Here is a 15,909-nt window from a genome sequence, read left to right as displayed (position 1 = left end):
AAATGTTATATAGTCAAGGTGTACACTGTTGACGTTTTGAAGTACATTGTGAAACGACTGTTTCTATCAAGCTGATTAACATATCCATCATCTCACACAGTTACCTTTTTTATGATAAGAATACTTAAGGCCTCTCTTAGCAAATTTCAAGTATAGAACAAGTTGTTAACTGTAATCCCTGTGTGGCACATTAGCTCTCCAGAATGTATTCATCTTATAACTGCAAGTTTGCACACTTTGACCAATATCTCTCCATTTCCCCAAACCCCTAACTCCTAGTAAGCACGTTTCTACTTTCTATTTCTCTGAGTTCAACTTTTCTTCCCTTCCTTCTTCCCTCTTTTCTTTCTTTCTTTCTTTCTTTCTTTCTTTCTTTCTTTCTTTCTTTCTTTCTTTTTCTTTCTTTCTCTCTCTTCTTTTTCTTTTTCTCCTTTCTTTCTTTTTCTTTCTTTCTCTCTCTCTCTTTTTCTTTTTCTCCTTTCTTTCTTTCTCTCTTTCTTTCCCCTTCCCCTTCCCCTTCTCCTTCCTTCCCTCCCTCCCTCCCTCCCTTCCTTCCTTCCTTCCTTCCTCACTCTGTCACCCAGGACTAGAGTGCAGTGGTGTAATCTCGGCTCACTGCAACCTCTGCCTCCTGGGTTCAAGCAATTCTCCCACCTCAGCCTCCTGAGTACCTGGGATTACAGGCACCGGCCACCATGCCCGGCTACTTTTTGTATTTTTTGTAGAGACGGGGTTTCACCATGTTGGCCAGGCTTGTCTTCTTTGGTCTCTTGTCTTTATTCCCACATTTTCCCTCCTCGATCCACCAGGGATCGAGGGCGGTTACAAACATATGCATGCACGTATGTCTTTATAGTAGAACAATTTGTATTCCTTTGGGTACATACCCAATAATGGAATTGCTGGGTCAAATGGTAATTATGTGAGGAATGGTCACACTGCTCTCCACAATGGCTAAAATGGTTTACATTCCCACCAGCAGTGCATAAATATTCCCTTTTTGCCTCAACCTCACCAGCATTTGTTACTTTTTTTTTTTTTTAACTTTTTAATATAGCCACTCTGACTGGTGTGAGATGATATCTCATTGTGCTTTTGACTTGCATTTCTCTAATGATTAGTGATGTTGAGCATTTTTTCATATGTTTGTTGGATGCATGAGTGTCTTATTTTGAAAAGTGACCGTTCATGTCCTTTGCCCACTTTTTAATGGGGTTGTTGGAATGTTAATTCATTTAAGTTCCTTGTAGATTGTAGATATTAGACCTTTGTCAGATACTTAGCTTGAAAATATTTCCTCCCATTCTGGAGGTTGTCTGTTTACTCTGTTGATAGTTTCTTTTGCTGTGCAGAAGCTCTTAGTTTAACTAGGTCCCATTTACCAATTCTTGTTTTTGTTGCAATTGCTTTCGTTCTTTGTCATGAAGTCTTTGCCAGGTCTTGTGTCCAGAATGGTATTACCTAGCTTATCTTCCAGGGTTTTTATAGTGTTTGGTTTTAGATTTAAGTCTTTAATCCACCTTGAGTTAATTTTTGTATATGATGTAAGGAAGGGGTCCAGCTTCAATCTTCTGCATATGGCTAGCCAGTTATCCCAACATCATTCATTGAATAGGGAGTCCTTTCCTTATTGCTTGCTTTTTTGGATTTTGTCAAAGATCAGATGGTTGTAGGTGTGTGGTACTACTTCTGCACCCTCTATTCTGTTCCATTGGTCTATGTGTCTGTTTTTGTACCAGTACCATGCTGTTTTCATTACTTGTAAGGTAGTTTGAAGTCAGGTATTGTGATGCCTCCAGGTTTTTTTCTTTTTGTAAAATAAATAACTAAATAACTAAATAAATTTCTTTGGCTATTTGAGCTCTTTTTTGGTTCCATATGAATTTTAAAAGTTTTTTTTTCTAATTCTGTAAAGAAAATGTTGATAGTTTGATAAAAGTAGCATTGAATCTATACATTGCTTTGGGCAGTATGGTCATTTCTCCAATATTGATTCTTTCTATTCATCAGCGTGGAATGTTTTCCCGTTTGTGTCATCTCTGATTTATTTTAGCAGTGTTTTGTAATTCTCATTGTAGATATCTCACCTCCCTGGTTAGCTATATTCCTAGGTATTTTATTCTTTTTGTGGCTTTTATGAATGGGATTGTGTTCCTGATTTGGCTCTCAAATTGACAGTTGTTGGTATATAGAAATGTTACTGATTTTTGCAAACTGATTTTGTATCCTGAAACTTTGCTGAACTTGTGTATTAGATCTAGGAGCTTTTGGGCAGAGAATAGGGGTCTTCTAGGTATAGAATCACATCATCTGCAATCAGGGATAGTTTTACTTCCTCTCTTTCTATTTGGATGTCTTTTACTTCCTTCTCTTGCCTGACTGCTCTGGTTAAGACTTCCCTTATTATGTTGAATAGGAGTGGTGAGAGAGGGCATTCTTTTCTTGCACTGGTTTTCAAGGGGAATGCTTCCAGCTTTTGCCCATTCAGTATGATGTTGTCTCTGAGTTTTTTACAGATGGCTCTTATTATTTTGAAGTCTATTCCTTCAATGACTAGGTTGTTGAGAATTTTTAACATGAAAGCATGTTGAATTTTATCAAAAACCTTATCTGCATCTATTGAGATGATCATGTGGTTTTTGGTTTTGGTTCTGTTTATGTGATGAATCACATTTATTGATTTATGTATGTTGAACCAAAGTTGCATTTCAGGGATAAAACGTACGTGTTCATATGTATTAGCTTTTTGATGTGTTGCTGGATTAGGTTTGCTAGAATTTTGTTGAGTATTTTGCATCTATTAGGTTGGTGCACAAGTAATTGCAGTTTTGGCTTTTCTTTTCCCTTTCTTTCTTTGTTTCTTTCCTTCCTTCCTTCCTTCCTTCCTTCCTTCCTTCCTTCCTTCCTTCCTTCTTTCTTTTTTGACATGGATTCTCTATCACCCAGGCTGGAGTCCAGTGGCACCATTTCGGCTCATTGCAACCTCCGCCTCCCAGGTTCAAGCGATTCTCCTGCCTCAGCCTCCTGAGTAGCTGCAACTACAGGTGTTCACCACTACACCTGGCTAATTTTTGTGTTTTTAGTAGAGATGGGGTTTTGTCATGTTGGCCAGGTTGGTCTCGAACTCCTGGACTCAAGTGATCTGCCTGCCTTGGCCTCCCAAAGTGCTGGGATTACAGGCATGAGCCACCACACTTGGCCACTTGGCCTTTATTTTCAATGGCAAAAACTGCAATTACTTTTGCACCAACCTTATATGTTCATTGAGGATATTGGCCAGAAACTTCCTTTTTGTTTGTGTGTCTCTGCCAGGTTTTGGTATTAGGATGATGCTGGCTTCGTAGAATGAGTTAGGAAAAAGTTTCTCCTCCTCAATTTTTTTGAATACTTTCTGAAGCAATGGCACAAGCTCTTTCTTGTACATCTGGCAGAATTTGGCTGTGAATTCATATAGTCCTGGGCTTTTTCTGGTTGGTAGGCTTTTTATTACTGATTCAATTTTGGAACTCATTATTGGTCTGTTCAGGGATTCAATCTCTTCCTGGTTCAATCTTGGGAGATTGTATGTTTCCAGGAATTTATCCATTTTTTCTAGGTTTTTTAGCTTGTGTGCATACAGATGTTTGTTATAGTCCCTGAGGGTTTTTTGTATTTCTGTGGGATCAGTGGTAATCCCATTTGTTATTTCTGGTTGTGTTTATTTGGATCTTCTCTCATTTTTACTTATTAGTATAGCCAGCAGTCTATCTTACTGATTCTTTCAATGATCCAGCTCCTGGATTCATTGATCTTTTGTATGGTTTTTCACATCTCAATCTCCTTTAGTTTAGCTCTGATTTTGGTTGTTTCTTGCCTTCTGCTAGCTTTGGGATTAGTTTGCTCTTGTTTCTCTAGTTCCTCTAGTTGTGATGTTAGGTTGTTAACTTGTGATCTAACTTTTTGATGTGGGTGGTTGGTGATACAAACTTCCCTCTTAACACTGATTTGGTTGTGTCCCAGAGATTCTTGTATGTTGTATCTTTTTCTAATTAGTTTTTTTTTTTTTTTTTTTTTGAGATGGAGTCTCGCTCTGTTGCCAGGCTGGAGTGCAGTGGTGCGATCTCGGCTCACTGCAAGCTCTGCCTCCCAGGTTCACGCCATTCTCCTGCCTCAGCCTCCTGAGTAGCTGGGACTACAGGCATGCGCCACCACGCCCAGTTAATTTTTGTATTTTTAGTAGAGATGGGGTTTCACCATGTTGGCCACGATGGTCTCAATCTCTTGACTTCATGATCTGCCCGCCTCGGCCTCCCGAAGTGCTGGGATTACAGGCATGAACCACCACGCTCGGCGCTCTGATTAGTTTCAAAGAATTTCTTGATTTTTGCCTTAATTTTATTGTTTACCCAGAAATTGTTCTGGAGCTGATTGTTTAATTTCCATTTAATTGTATGGTTTTGAGTAATTTTGTTAGCATTGATTCTATTTTTGTTGGACTGTGGTTTGAAAGTATGGTTGGTATGAGTTTGGGTTTTTTTGGTATTTGCTGAGGGTGTTTTATGTCCAATTGTGTGGTCAATTTTAGAATATGTGACATGCATAGATGAGAAGAATGTATATTCTGTTGTTTTTGGGTGGGGAATTCTGTAGATGTCTATCAGGTCCATTTTGTCAAGTGTTGAGTTAAGGTCCAAAATGTCTTTGTTAGTCTTCTGCCTCAATGATCTGTCTAACACTGTTAGTGGGGTGTTAAATTCTACCACTGTTATTGTGTAGTTATCTAAATCTTTTCACAGGTCTCTAAGAACTTGCTTTATTAATCTGGGTGCTCCTGTTTTGGGTGTGTATATATTTAACAGGTCTTCTTGTTGAATCGAGCCCTTTATCATTATTTAGTTCTCTTCTGTGTCTTTTTGAATCATTGTTAGTTTAAAGTCTGTTTTGTGTGAAATTAGAATAGCAACTCCTATTTGCCATTTTCCATTTGCTTGATAGATTTTTCTCCATCCCTTTACTCTGGGCCTATAGGTGTCATTGCATGTGACATGGGTCTCTTGAAGAGAGCGTACCACTGGGTTTTGCCTCTTTATCTAACTTGCCACTGTGTGCCTTCAAATTGGGGCATTTAACCTGTTTACATTCAAGGTTAGCCCTCATATGTGTGGATTTGATCCTGTCATCATGTTGTTAGCTGGTAATGATGCAGGCTGTTTGTGTTCCTGCTTTATAGTGTCACTTAAGTTTTGCGGTTTTTTGGGGGGGTAGTGGCTGGTAACAGTCTTTCCTTTCCATATTTAGCACCTTCTTCAGGAATCCTTGTAAGGCAAGTCTGGCGGTAACAATTTCTGTTAGCATTTGCTTGTCTGAAAAGGATCTTATTGCTCCTTTGTTTGTAAAACTTTGGCTGAATATGAAATTCTAGGTTAAATTTTTTTTCTTTAAAAATGCTGAATATAGTCTCTAATCTCTTCTAGCTTGTAGGATTTCTGCTAAAATGTCTGCTGTTTGCCTGATGGGATTCTCTTTGTAGGTGATCTGTCCCTTCTCTCTAGCTGCCTTTAACGTTTTTCTTTCATTTTGTTGTTGGAAAATCTGATGACTATGTGTCTTGGGGATGGTCTTCTTGTGTAGTATTTTGCATGGCTTCCCTGTCCCTGCAATTCCTGAATTTGAATGTTGGCCTTTCTAGTGAGTTGGCAAAAATTTTCATGGACAATATCCTGAAATATGTTTTTCAAGTTGCTTAGTTTCTCTTTCTGTCTCTCAGGCACACCAATGAGTCATACACTGGGTCTCTTTACATAAGCCTATATTTCTCAGAGGTTTTGTTCATTCTTCTTTATTGTTTTTCTTTATTTTTCTCTGACTGAATTATTTCAGAGAGCCAGTCTTCAAGCTCTGAGATTATTTTCTTAACTTTGTCAGTTCTGCTGTTGATACTTGTGATTGCATTATGAAATGTTTGTGGAGTGTTTTTCAGCTCTCTCAGATAATTTTAGTTCTTTTTTTCAATGGCCATTTCATCCGTTGTCTCCTATATTGCTCTATAATCTTAGATTTCTTGGCTTGGGTTTTGACTTTCTCATGTATATTAATAATCTTCATTTTTATCTGTATTTTGAATTCTATGTCAGTCACTTCAGCCATCTTAGCCTGGTTAGGAACCATTGCTGTGAAACCACTGTGGTCATTTGTAAGTAAGACACTCTGGTTTTTTGAGTTGCCATAGTTCTTGCACTGGTTCTTTCTTCTCTTTGTGGTCTGATGTTCCTTCAAACTTTGAAGTTGCTAAGCTTTGGGTAGGTTTTTTTTTTCTTTTATTCTCTTTATGTCCTTGGGGATTTGATTGTGATATAAGGTGGGTTCAGGCAACTGGCTTTGTTTCTGGAAGATTTTAGGGGTCCAAGGCTCAGCTCAGGACTTCTGGACTGGACTGTGGTGCTGTAATTCTGAGCAGCTGGTATCAGCCCCTTGCTTTGTTTTGTAGCTCCTGAAGGTTAGAAGCCTGCTATACTGGAGGGGCCAATTTGTTCCTGGACCACTGGTCACAACACTTTGATGGATGGTGCCAGCTACAGCACTTTGTAGCAAGGTAGCAGTGGGATTCATCCTCACTTGCATATGCCAGCAACAACAGCAGTGCAGCAGGGTGCATGCTCATCAACTGTAGTGGGGTGCTGGTGAGTGCAGATATGCCAGCCATTGTGCAGGCAGTCACAGCTTTGGTGGTGGCTGTATGGCATGGGGGTAGGGGAACCCAGTGGTGCCCATGCACACATTTGCACTGGCAGTGGTGTTGGCAGAGCACCGGTTGGCATGGGCTTGTGTACATCCTCTGTGTGCACATTAACATGGGCAGCATCTACCACTGAGTTGGGCACAGGTCTGCTGGTCTCCCTCGGTAGTTTTCTGCCAGTGGCAGTGTTGGCATGGGGGAAGGGTGCTGGTGAGTGCAAGTCTGGTGGTTTCTGTGCCTGTGAATGCTGTTTTTTCAATGGTAATAGCAGCACAGCAGGGTGTTGAAGGTGTGCAGTGTACTCATGCCAGCAGCTGTGGCATGTCAGGGTGCATGCCCACACAGGCACTGACAGGGAAGTGGAGGAAAGTTCTGCCCACAAGCACATGCACCAGCAAAGCAATGTACCACATTTTCTTTATCTAATCTGTCATTGACTACCATTGATGAGCACCTGAGTTGATTCTTTGTCTTTGCTACTGTGAGTAGCACAGTGATGAATATACCAGTGCATGTGCCTTTTTGGTAAAATAATATATCTTCTTTTTTTTTTTTTTTTGAGATGGAATCTCACTCTGTCGCCCAGGCTGGAGTGCAGTGGCACAATCTCAGCTCACTGAAAGCTCCGCCTCCCAGGTTCATGCCATTCTCCTGCCTCAGCCTCCTGAGTAGCTGGGACTACAGGAGCTCACCACCATGCCCGGCTAATTTTTTTGTATTTTTAGTAGAGACGGGGTTTCACCATGTTAGCTAGGAAGGTTTGAGTATATATAGAGTAACAGGATTGCTGAGTCAAATGGTAGCTCTGTTTTAAGTTTTTTGAGAAATCTCCAGACTGGCTAGATGAATTTACATTCCCACCAGCAGTGCATAAGCATTACCTTTCTCCACAATGCCACCAGCATCAGTTGGTTATTGACCTTTTAATAATGACCATTCTGACTCATGTTATAGTATCCCATTGTGGTTTTGCTTTGCATTTATCTGATAATTAATGATGCTGAGTATTTTTAATAGGTTTGTTGGCCACTTGTATGACTTCTTTTGGGAAGTATCATATCCTTTGCCTGTTTTGTTTTTTTTTAATAGTTTGAAACAGAAATTTATTCTCAGAATAATGCACAAAAGCATAGGTCGAGGCTACTGTTGGGAGGCTTCTCTCCCTTCCTCTTCCTACTCCCCCTACTCTCTGAATGCCAGGTAGAACACAGTTGAAGGAAACATGCAATCACAAACAATGATCAACTCTAAAGACAAAAAGGTTTGGTCCAAAATAACTCAACATAATTAATCCAATAACTGTGAAGAACTTTGCTGAGTAGGATTAAGATATTACAGATGTTTCCTGCACATGTTTCCACAGGGTGGCTCTTCAGTGCACCAGCGGGGCCTGCTTGAGGGAGATGAGGACTGAGCACCTCTGGGAGATGTCTTTAGCCTGCTTTCTGGACTTGGGGTTAAAGTTACACAGCCAGGCCACATTTTCCCACTCAGTGCCTGGGAAGAACTGGTCAATGTCATTTACAAAGGCTTCTTCTGCTGCCCTGTTTGCTTTTGTTTTCTGTAGTTGCTCATCCTATCTCACATATCACACCTCTAGCTCCTTTATTGCCTTTTCTTTCCACTCTGCTTCTTGCTTCTGAGAATTGGCATCAAGGGCTTCCAAGTGTTCTGTTTGCTCTTCTCTCCATTTACGGATACTTTCAGGCTCTGACTGCAATCTATCCACTTGTGAAATGCTGCACAACTGTCTGTTGGACTATTACTTTCCTGGTAGTATTTGCCATTCATTACTCCATCAACAGCATCCAGACCCCCAGGCAGCTTGCCATGTGCCTGGGGCCTGGGGGCACCACCTTCCAGGATGGTGAAGGCCTCGTCATTCTTTTTTTTTTTTTTTTGAGACACAGTTTTGCTCTTGTCACCCAGGCTGGAGTGCAATGACACGATCTCAGCTTACTGCAATCTCCACTTCTCGGGTTCAAGTGATTCTCCTTCCTCAGCCTCCTCCACCTCCTGGGTTCAAGCAATTCTCCTGCCTCAGCCTCCTGAGAAGCTGGGATTACAGGCACATGCCACAGTGCCCAGCTAATTTTTGTGTGTTCTTAGTAGACATGAAGTTTCACCATATTGGCCAGGCTTGTCTTGAACTCCTGACCTCAAGTGATCCACCTGCCTTGGCCTCCCAAACTGCTGGGATTACAGGCATGAGCCACTGCACCAGGTGGGAGTGAGACTCTTAATGATAGTCTTGCAAGATCAGGTGTCTGGTAGGCAGGCACACCCGGGGCAGTAACAGCAGGCAATTTATTTCCTAGCACACAAGTCCCTCCCCCAGTTCCTCATTGGTTGAGTACTATGGGGTTACAGTCTTCCCAGATGTCACCCAAGTTCCATTATACCCTTAAAGGGTCATACCCCAGTCCCTTTTCTTGCTTAAGTTTCAATTTCCCAATAACAAAACTTTATTCTCTTTTATGAGCTCACCCCTCGTCTACATTCTGTTCACTTATCATTACTTTTTAGGTGCATGAGCCATGTGGGGTTTGTCATGTCTGCAGGCTGGTTACCAGTACTTAGGTGTATCATACCATAATGATGGACCATTAAAATGTTTTTTTCACACTATGTTGATCATTTCTTTTGCTGTGCAGAAGCTCTTTAGTTTAATCATGTCCCACTTGTCTATTTTTGTTTTTGTTGCAATTGGTTTTAGTGACTTAGCCAAAAATTCTTTGCCACGGCTGATGTTGATAAGAGTATTTCCTAGGTTGTCTTCCAAAATTTTTATAGGTTGAGGTCTTACATTTAAATCTTTAGTTCATTTTGAGTTAATTTTGCTTGTAGTAAAAGGGAGGGGCCCAGCTTCAATCCTCTGCATATGGCTAGCCAGTTATTCCAGTACCATTTATTGAATAGGGAGTCCTTTCTCTAATACTTGTTTTTGTCAGCCTGTTCAAAGGTCAGGTGGTTGTAGGTGTGTAGCTTTACTTCTGAGTTTTCTATTCTGTTCCATTGGTATATTTGTCTGTTTTTGTACTTTTTTTTGGTACCTGTTTTGTGCCAAGCTGTTTTGGTTACTGTGGCTTTATAGTATATTTTGAAGTTGGATAGTTTAATGCCTCTGGCATTGTTCCTTTTGCTTAGGATTGCTTTGGCTATTCGGTTTTTGATTCAATATGAGTTTTAGATTAGTATTTTGTAATTCTGTGAAGAGTGATGTTGTTAGCTTGATAGGAATATCTTGAATCTGTACATTGTTTTGGGCAAATATGGCCATGTTTACAGTATTTATTCTTCCAATCCATAAGCATGGAACATTTTTCCATTTATTTGTGTTATCTCTGATTTTTTCTGCAGTGTCTTGTGGTTGTCCTTGGAGAGATCTTTCACATCCTTGGTTAGCTATATTCCTAGGTGTGTCATTTTCTTTGTGATTATTGTAAGTAGGATTGTATTCTTGATTAGATTCTCAGCCTGGATGTTGTTGGTGTATAGACATGCTCCTGATTTTTCTACATTGATTTTTTTTTAATCCTGAAACTTTACTGAAGTTTTCTATCAATTCTAGGAGCCTTTTGGCAGAATCTTTATGATTTTCCCAAGTATAGAATTATATTGCCAGTGAATAGAGATAGTTTGACTTTTTTTTTTCCTATTTGGAAGCCTTTTTATTTCTTTCTCTTGTCTGATTGCTCTGGCTAAGACTTCCAATACTATGTTTAATGCAACTGGCAAGAATGGGCATCCTTGTCTTGTTCTAGTTCTCAAGGGCAATGGTTCAACCTTTTGCCCAATTAGTATAATGTTGGCTGTGGGCTTGTCATAGATAGCTCTTATTATTTTGGGGTATGTTTCTTCTATGCCTAGTCTTTTGAGAGTTTTGTTATAAAGGGATGTTGGATTTTATTGAGAATTTTTCTGCATTTATTAATATGATGATATGGTTTTTGCTTTTGATTCTGTTTATGTGAGAATCAAACGTGTTTATTGATTTGCATATGTTAAATGAGCTATGCATCTCAAGTATAAAGCCTTCTTGACTGTGGTGTATTAACTTTTTGGTGTGCTTCTGGATTCAATTTGCTAGTCTTTTGTTGAAGAGTTTTGCATCTATATTCATGAGGGATATTGGTCTGAAGTTTCTTTGTTTTGTCTCTGCTAGACTTTGGTTTCAGGCTAATGCTGGCTTCATAGAATGAGTTAGTGAGAAGCACCTCCTCCTCAATTTTTTGGAATAGTTTCAGTAGGTTAAGTATCAGTTCTTGTTTGTATGTCTAGTAGAATTTGTGAATCCATCTGCTCAAGACTTTTTTACTGTTGTTAATAGGTTATTACTAATTCAATTTTAGAAGTTGATATTGGTCTATTTAGGGTTTTAGCCTCTTCTTGATTCAATCTTGGGAGATTGTACACTTCCAGGAATTTATTTCCTCTAGATTTTGTATTTTGTTTCACAGAGTTGTTCATAATAATCTTTGACGATCTTTTGTGGGATCAATGGTAATATCACATTTTTTGTTTCTGATTGTGCTTATCTGGATCTTCTTTCTTGTTGTTGTTGTTGTTAATCCAGCTAGGGGGTCTATCAATTTCATTTCATCTAATTTTTTTGAAGAAACAGCTCTTGGTTTCATTGATTCTTTTTGTATAAATTTTTGTATCTCAATTTCATTAAATTCTTCTTTAATTTTAGTTATTTCTTTTCTTCTAGTTTGGAGTTGGTTTGTTTTTCTTTTCCTAGGACTTTATGTGCGAAGTTAGATTGTTGCTTTGAAACCTTTCTAGCTACTTTATTAAGGCATTTAGGTCCATAAACTTTCCTCTTAACACTGTTTTGGCTGCATCCCAGAGATTTTGGTAAGTTTTGTCCCTATTTTCAATAATTTCAAAGAATTTAAAAAATTTCTGCCTTAATTTTGATGTTCACCTAGTAGTTATTCAGGTGTAAGTTGTTTAACTTCCATGCATTTGTGTATTTTTGAGAGATCTTCTTGGTATTAATTTCTATTTTTATTGCACTGTTTTCTGATATTTTGCTTGGTATGAATTCAATTTTTTTTAATGTATTGAGGCTTGCTTTATGACCAATCAAGTGTGGTTGATCTTAGAATTTGTTCCATTTGCAGGTAAGGGGAATGTACATTCTGTATTGTTGGGTGGAGTATTCTGTAGATGTCTATTAGGTCCAATTTAACAAGTATCGAGTTTAAGTCCAGATTTTCCTTGTTATTTTTTTGCCTTGATGATCTAACACTGTAAGTGGGGTGTTGAAGTCTCCCACCATTATTGTGTAGTTGTCTTATGTGTTTTCATAGGCCAAAAAGTTGTTTTATGAATATGTATACTCCAGAGTTGGGCACGTATATATTTAGGATAGTTAGGGCTTCTTGTTGGATTGTACCCTTTATCATTATGTATTGCTCTTTATTGTTCTTCTTGATTTTTGTTGGTTTAAGGTCTGTTTTATCTGATATAAAAATAGAAACCCCTGCCCTTTTTTTTTGTCTTCTGTTTGCATGGTAGATCTAAATCCACCCTTTTACTTTTAAACTGTGGGTATTGTTACATGTGAGATGGGTCTCTTGAAGACAACAGATGGTTGGGTCATGTCTTTTTATCCAGTCTGCCACTCTGGATCTTTTAAATGGATCATTTACCTCACTTATATTTAAAGTTACTATTGAAATGTGTGATTTTGATCCTGTCATCATATTGTTAGCTGGTCGTTATGTAGACTTCATTGTGTAATTGCTTTATAGTGCCTGTGGGTTATGTGCTTAAGTGTGCTATTATGGTAGTAGGTGTTATTCTTTCAAATCTATGTTTAGCACTTTCTTAAGAACCTCCTCTAAGGCTGATCCAATTGAAATGTATTCCCTCAGCACTTACTTGTCTGAGAAGGATTTTATTTCTCCTTTAATTATGAATCTCGGTTAGGCAGGATATAAACGTTTTTGTTCAAATTTCGTTACTTCAATGATGTTGAAAGTCTGTCCCCAATCTCTTCTGATGTGTAAGGTTTCTTCTCCTGAGAAGTCTGCTGCTGCCTGATGAAGTTTCCTCTTAAGTAACCTGGCCCTTCTCTCTAGCTGTCTTTAAGATATTTTTTTTTGCATTGACCTTGGAGAATCTGTTTACTAGGTCCCATGGTGATGATCATATTGAACAAGGGAGGGGAAGCGGTTCTTATCCCTGATGCAGGTAGCCCCTACTGCTTCGTTGTTCCGTTTTGGCTAGGGTTGGACTGCACAGTCTAAGCTAATTCTGAATGGCTATTTTAAAGAGAGCAGGGGTATGAGCCAGAGTGGCAAGGTGAGTAGTTTGGCAGGAAGGATGCTTACAGAACAGGTGACTCAGGATGACTCAGGTCAGAGCAGGTGACCAGGGGTGACTCAGGATGGAGCAGGTGACCAGGGGTGACTCAGGATGGAGCAGGTGACCAGGGGTGACTTAGGATGGAGCAGGTGACCAGAGGTGACTCAGGATGGAGCAGGTGATAGAGGATAGGAGGGTGTTGTTTACTGAAACTAGGGGCAAGGAGATGAAGAGAATGAGGAACTTAAACTTTAAAATGCGGATCAAAGAACAGGGGAGCTGAACATACTGATACATTGGTTCTTTGGAGAGGATCTCAGAACTAATTGTACTTAACAATTGACAGGCTAAAACATTTGAAGAGGAATTTATTATATGCTACAGTTGATAGGTCATTCTGGCCATGGGGCTCCCTTGGGGAGAGGTCTGATCAGGAAATAGGCCACACCTTTACTAGACCAGCCCTGTGGAGGGAGACACAGCTAGGTCCCATGCCAGCCCACAAACCTGTTAAACTCAGCCTTCACAGTTTTCTGAGAGTCTGGGCTTCTCCCCTGTTTAAGTGCTGACCACAGATCCCAGCTTGGCATTACTGAGCTGCAGGCTGCTGTTCTGGGATACCAGGACCTGATGGTGCTCCCTCCTCCAGATGCTGGGGGGTGGGTTCTGGCGCGTTGTGGGAGCTGAAGCGCTCCTAGGCTGAAAGAATGCACTTAGGTGGAGCAAAGCACTCAGGCTGGGCAGCAGAGGCTGTACTGTGTACACACTCCTACAGGACAGCCAGGCAAGTGGGCAAGTAGGCCTGCAGGATAGATGTGCCCCAGTTCCGCAGAGAAGCAGTCCCTGCTTTTCCTCTAGCAGTTAGGTGGGGCCAGGGCCTCTCAAAGGGAGGGAGACAGGCAGCCCTGCGGGGTGAGTGCTTATGGCCAGGCTCCCTTGGAGCTGATGCATGGTCAAAGTTCCCAGGATCTATGCCTGCTTCATCTCTCTCTGTGTAATCTCTGGGGAGATTGTCCTGCCAGCTGCCATGTCCATGGTAGAGTGAAGTCACCTGAAGGTAGGATCCTAGAGGTCCACAGCAAGAGTGAGCAGTCCTCCAGCCCCTTTATTTACTCACCCCTTTGACAGGTCCTGTTTAGAAACCAGCCACAGCATTTGGGCACTCCACATGGGATTCGCAGCTTTCCCCCTCTTCAGACTCAGCAACTGTGTCTTTTCCCCATCCACATTTGGTGTTTTCTCATCAAAGATCTGTTCAAATTATGTTGGTGTAGTCAAAATTTTGGTTTCTCTCTGTGAGGACAGCACTTCCCAGCTGCATCTAGTCAGCCATCTTTGATAAAGTCCCTCATTTTATTTCTTAATAGCCATCTAAAGATTCCCACTCTGCTGAGATGAGTCCCATCATTTTTGCTTTTCGTTTTCCTCTCAGTTTCATCTCACCAAGGTTTTTAAAATTCCCCTATTTCTTAATAACCATTTAAACATTTCCACTTTCCTGCAATGAGTCTTTAAACTCTACTCTTCACCAATCTTTTGTTAATCTATTATTTTTATTAGCATTTGTCAGACTCATGAGAAGAAGCTGAGATAGCAAATTTGATAAGGTTTCTCTGACTGTAACTTGATTTTGCAGTGGTACATTTACATTAATGCCCATGCAGAAAGGACACTCCCCCCCACCCTTTTTAAAAACATGACCTGGGTAATGGGCATGTAGAATGTGAATGTCTCAGTTCCGGTTCTCATAAAGACAGTCCCACATGGATTGCATATGAAGCTGCTTCATCTGGGCTGTTCCACTTGACATTTATAGATGGAGTTGAACAGTCTCCCTTCTCAGGGTAAGCAGACCTTATAGTGGTTTTATCTAGTCCACCAGGCTGGCTGTTCCCTTGAGAATAACCTTTTGTATGTCAAGATCACATATAGCCATCTGTGATTGTTCAATAGTGAGCTGTGTGTCCTGCATCAACCCAAACATGTTCTCCCACTGTGCATTTAAAATGAAAGACACTTCTCCTATACAAGTTACCCTTACAATGCATTTTAGTAAAAGTTCCTCAGGGAGCTGATAAGATCAATAGTTTTAATAGTTTCTTGGTTGTTTTCTTCTCCCACATTGATAAACTTCATAGTAACCACAGATCTCAAGTTGTGTTGTCCCCCAAATATTTTGCCCACATGGGGCAGCTTTGAGGCTAGTGATGAAGCTCAAACTCACTGAAATCTAAACTTGATGTAGCATCAAGGTCAAACCCAGCATATCATTTCATTTCATGTTAGCTGTTATAGATAACAATAACCAAATGATTGGATATTTTGCTTTTTTCTTATTTGTTTGCATTTCTTTATGTGTCTAGTGAACCAACTCCCTGTGAGTTGGATTTATCTCTAAATTCCACTGGTAACTTTTACCTTAAGTCATCTTCTACCCTCCCATTCTTTTCATGAGCCAGGGCCATTCTAGCAATTCCCACTTTTGACACCAATTGTGTGTAAAAAAAACAAAAAATAAAAATGAAACCTCAAACTGTGTTTTTCTTCTGCTTTCACACCACAGTGATCAACACAGAAGACTTCTGTGACCAAATGTGGGAGGGGTTTTCCCCACCAACTAGCAAGCAATCAATTGTGCAGCAGACACCCACTCAGTGTCCTCCAATTTAATTCTGATGTTATCTACCTAAAACTAGTGTCAGATTCCACATGTTGAGGCTAAGTGTCCAAGACTGCTCCTTCCAATTTCAGATGTGAGTTGCAAGTTTGGGCCTCCAGAACATCTGATCAACCAGTGATAAATCAACGTTCTCAAGACCGCCCCCCAACCCTTGAGTTCAGTTAATTTGCTAGAGCTGCTGACAGAACTCAGGGGA

At 40.2% G+C, this 15,909-nt stretch overlaps 1 protein-coding gene and 1 pseudogene across 7 annotated transcripts in view; one reads left to right on the top strand and one right to left on the bottom strand.

Annotated features, from left to right (window-relative positions):
* CD163 (CD163 molecule) overlaps nt 1-15,909 on the top strand; it is a 145,316-nt gene that overhangs the window by 12,947 nt on the left and 116,460 nt on the right. The window lies entirely within an intron of this gene.
* Nucleotides 8,074-8,521, bottom strand: LOC749537 (clathrin light chain A-like; annotated as a pseudogene).

The sequence above is a fragment of the Pan troglodytes genome, chromosome 10 (assembly GCF_028858775.2).
Source record: "Pan troglodytes isolate AG18354 chromosome 10, NHGRI_mPanTro3-v2.0_pri, whole genome shotgun sequence".
In the NCBI taxonomy this organism is placed as follows: Eukaryota; Metazoa; Chordata; class Mammalia; order Primates; family Hominidae; genus Pan; species Pan troglodytes.
This window is presented reverse-complemented; position numbering and strand designations above follow the sequence as displayed.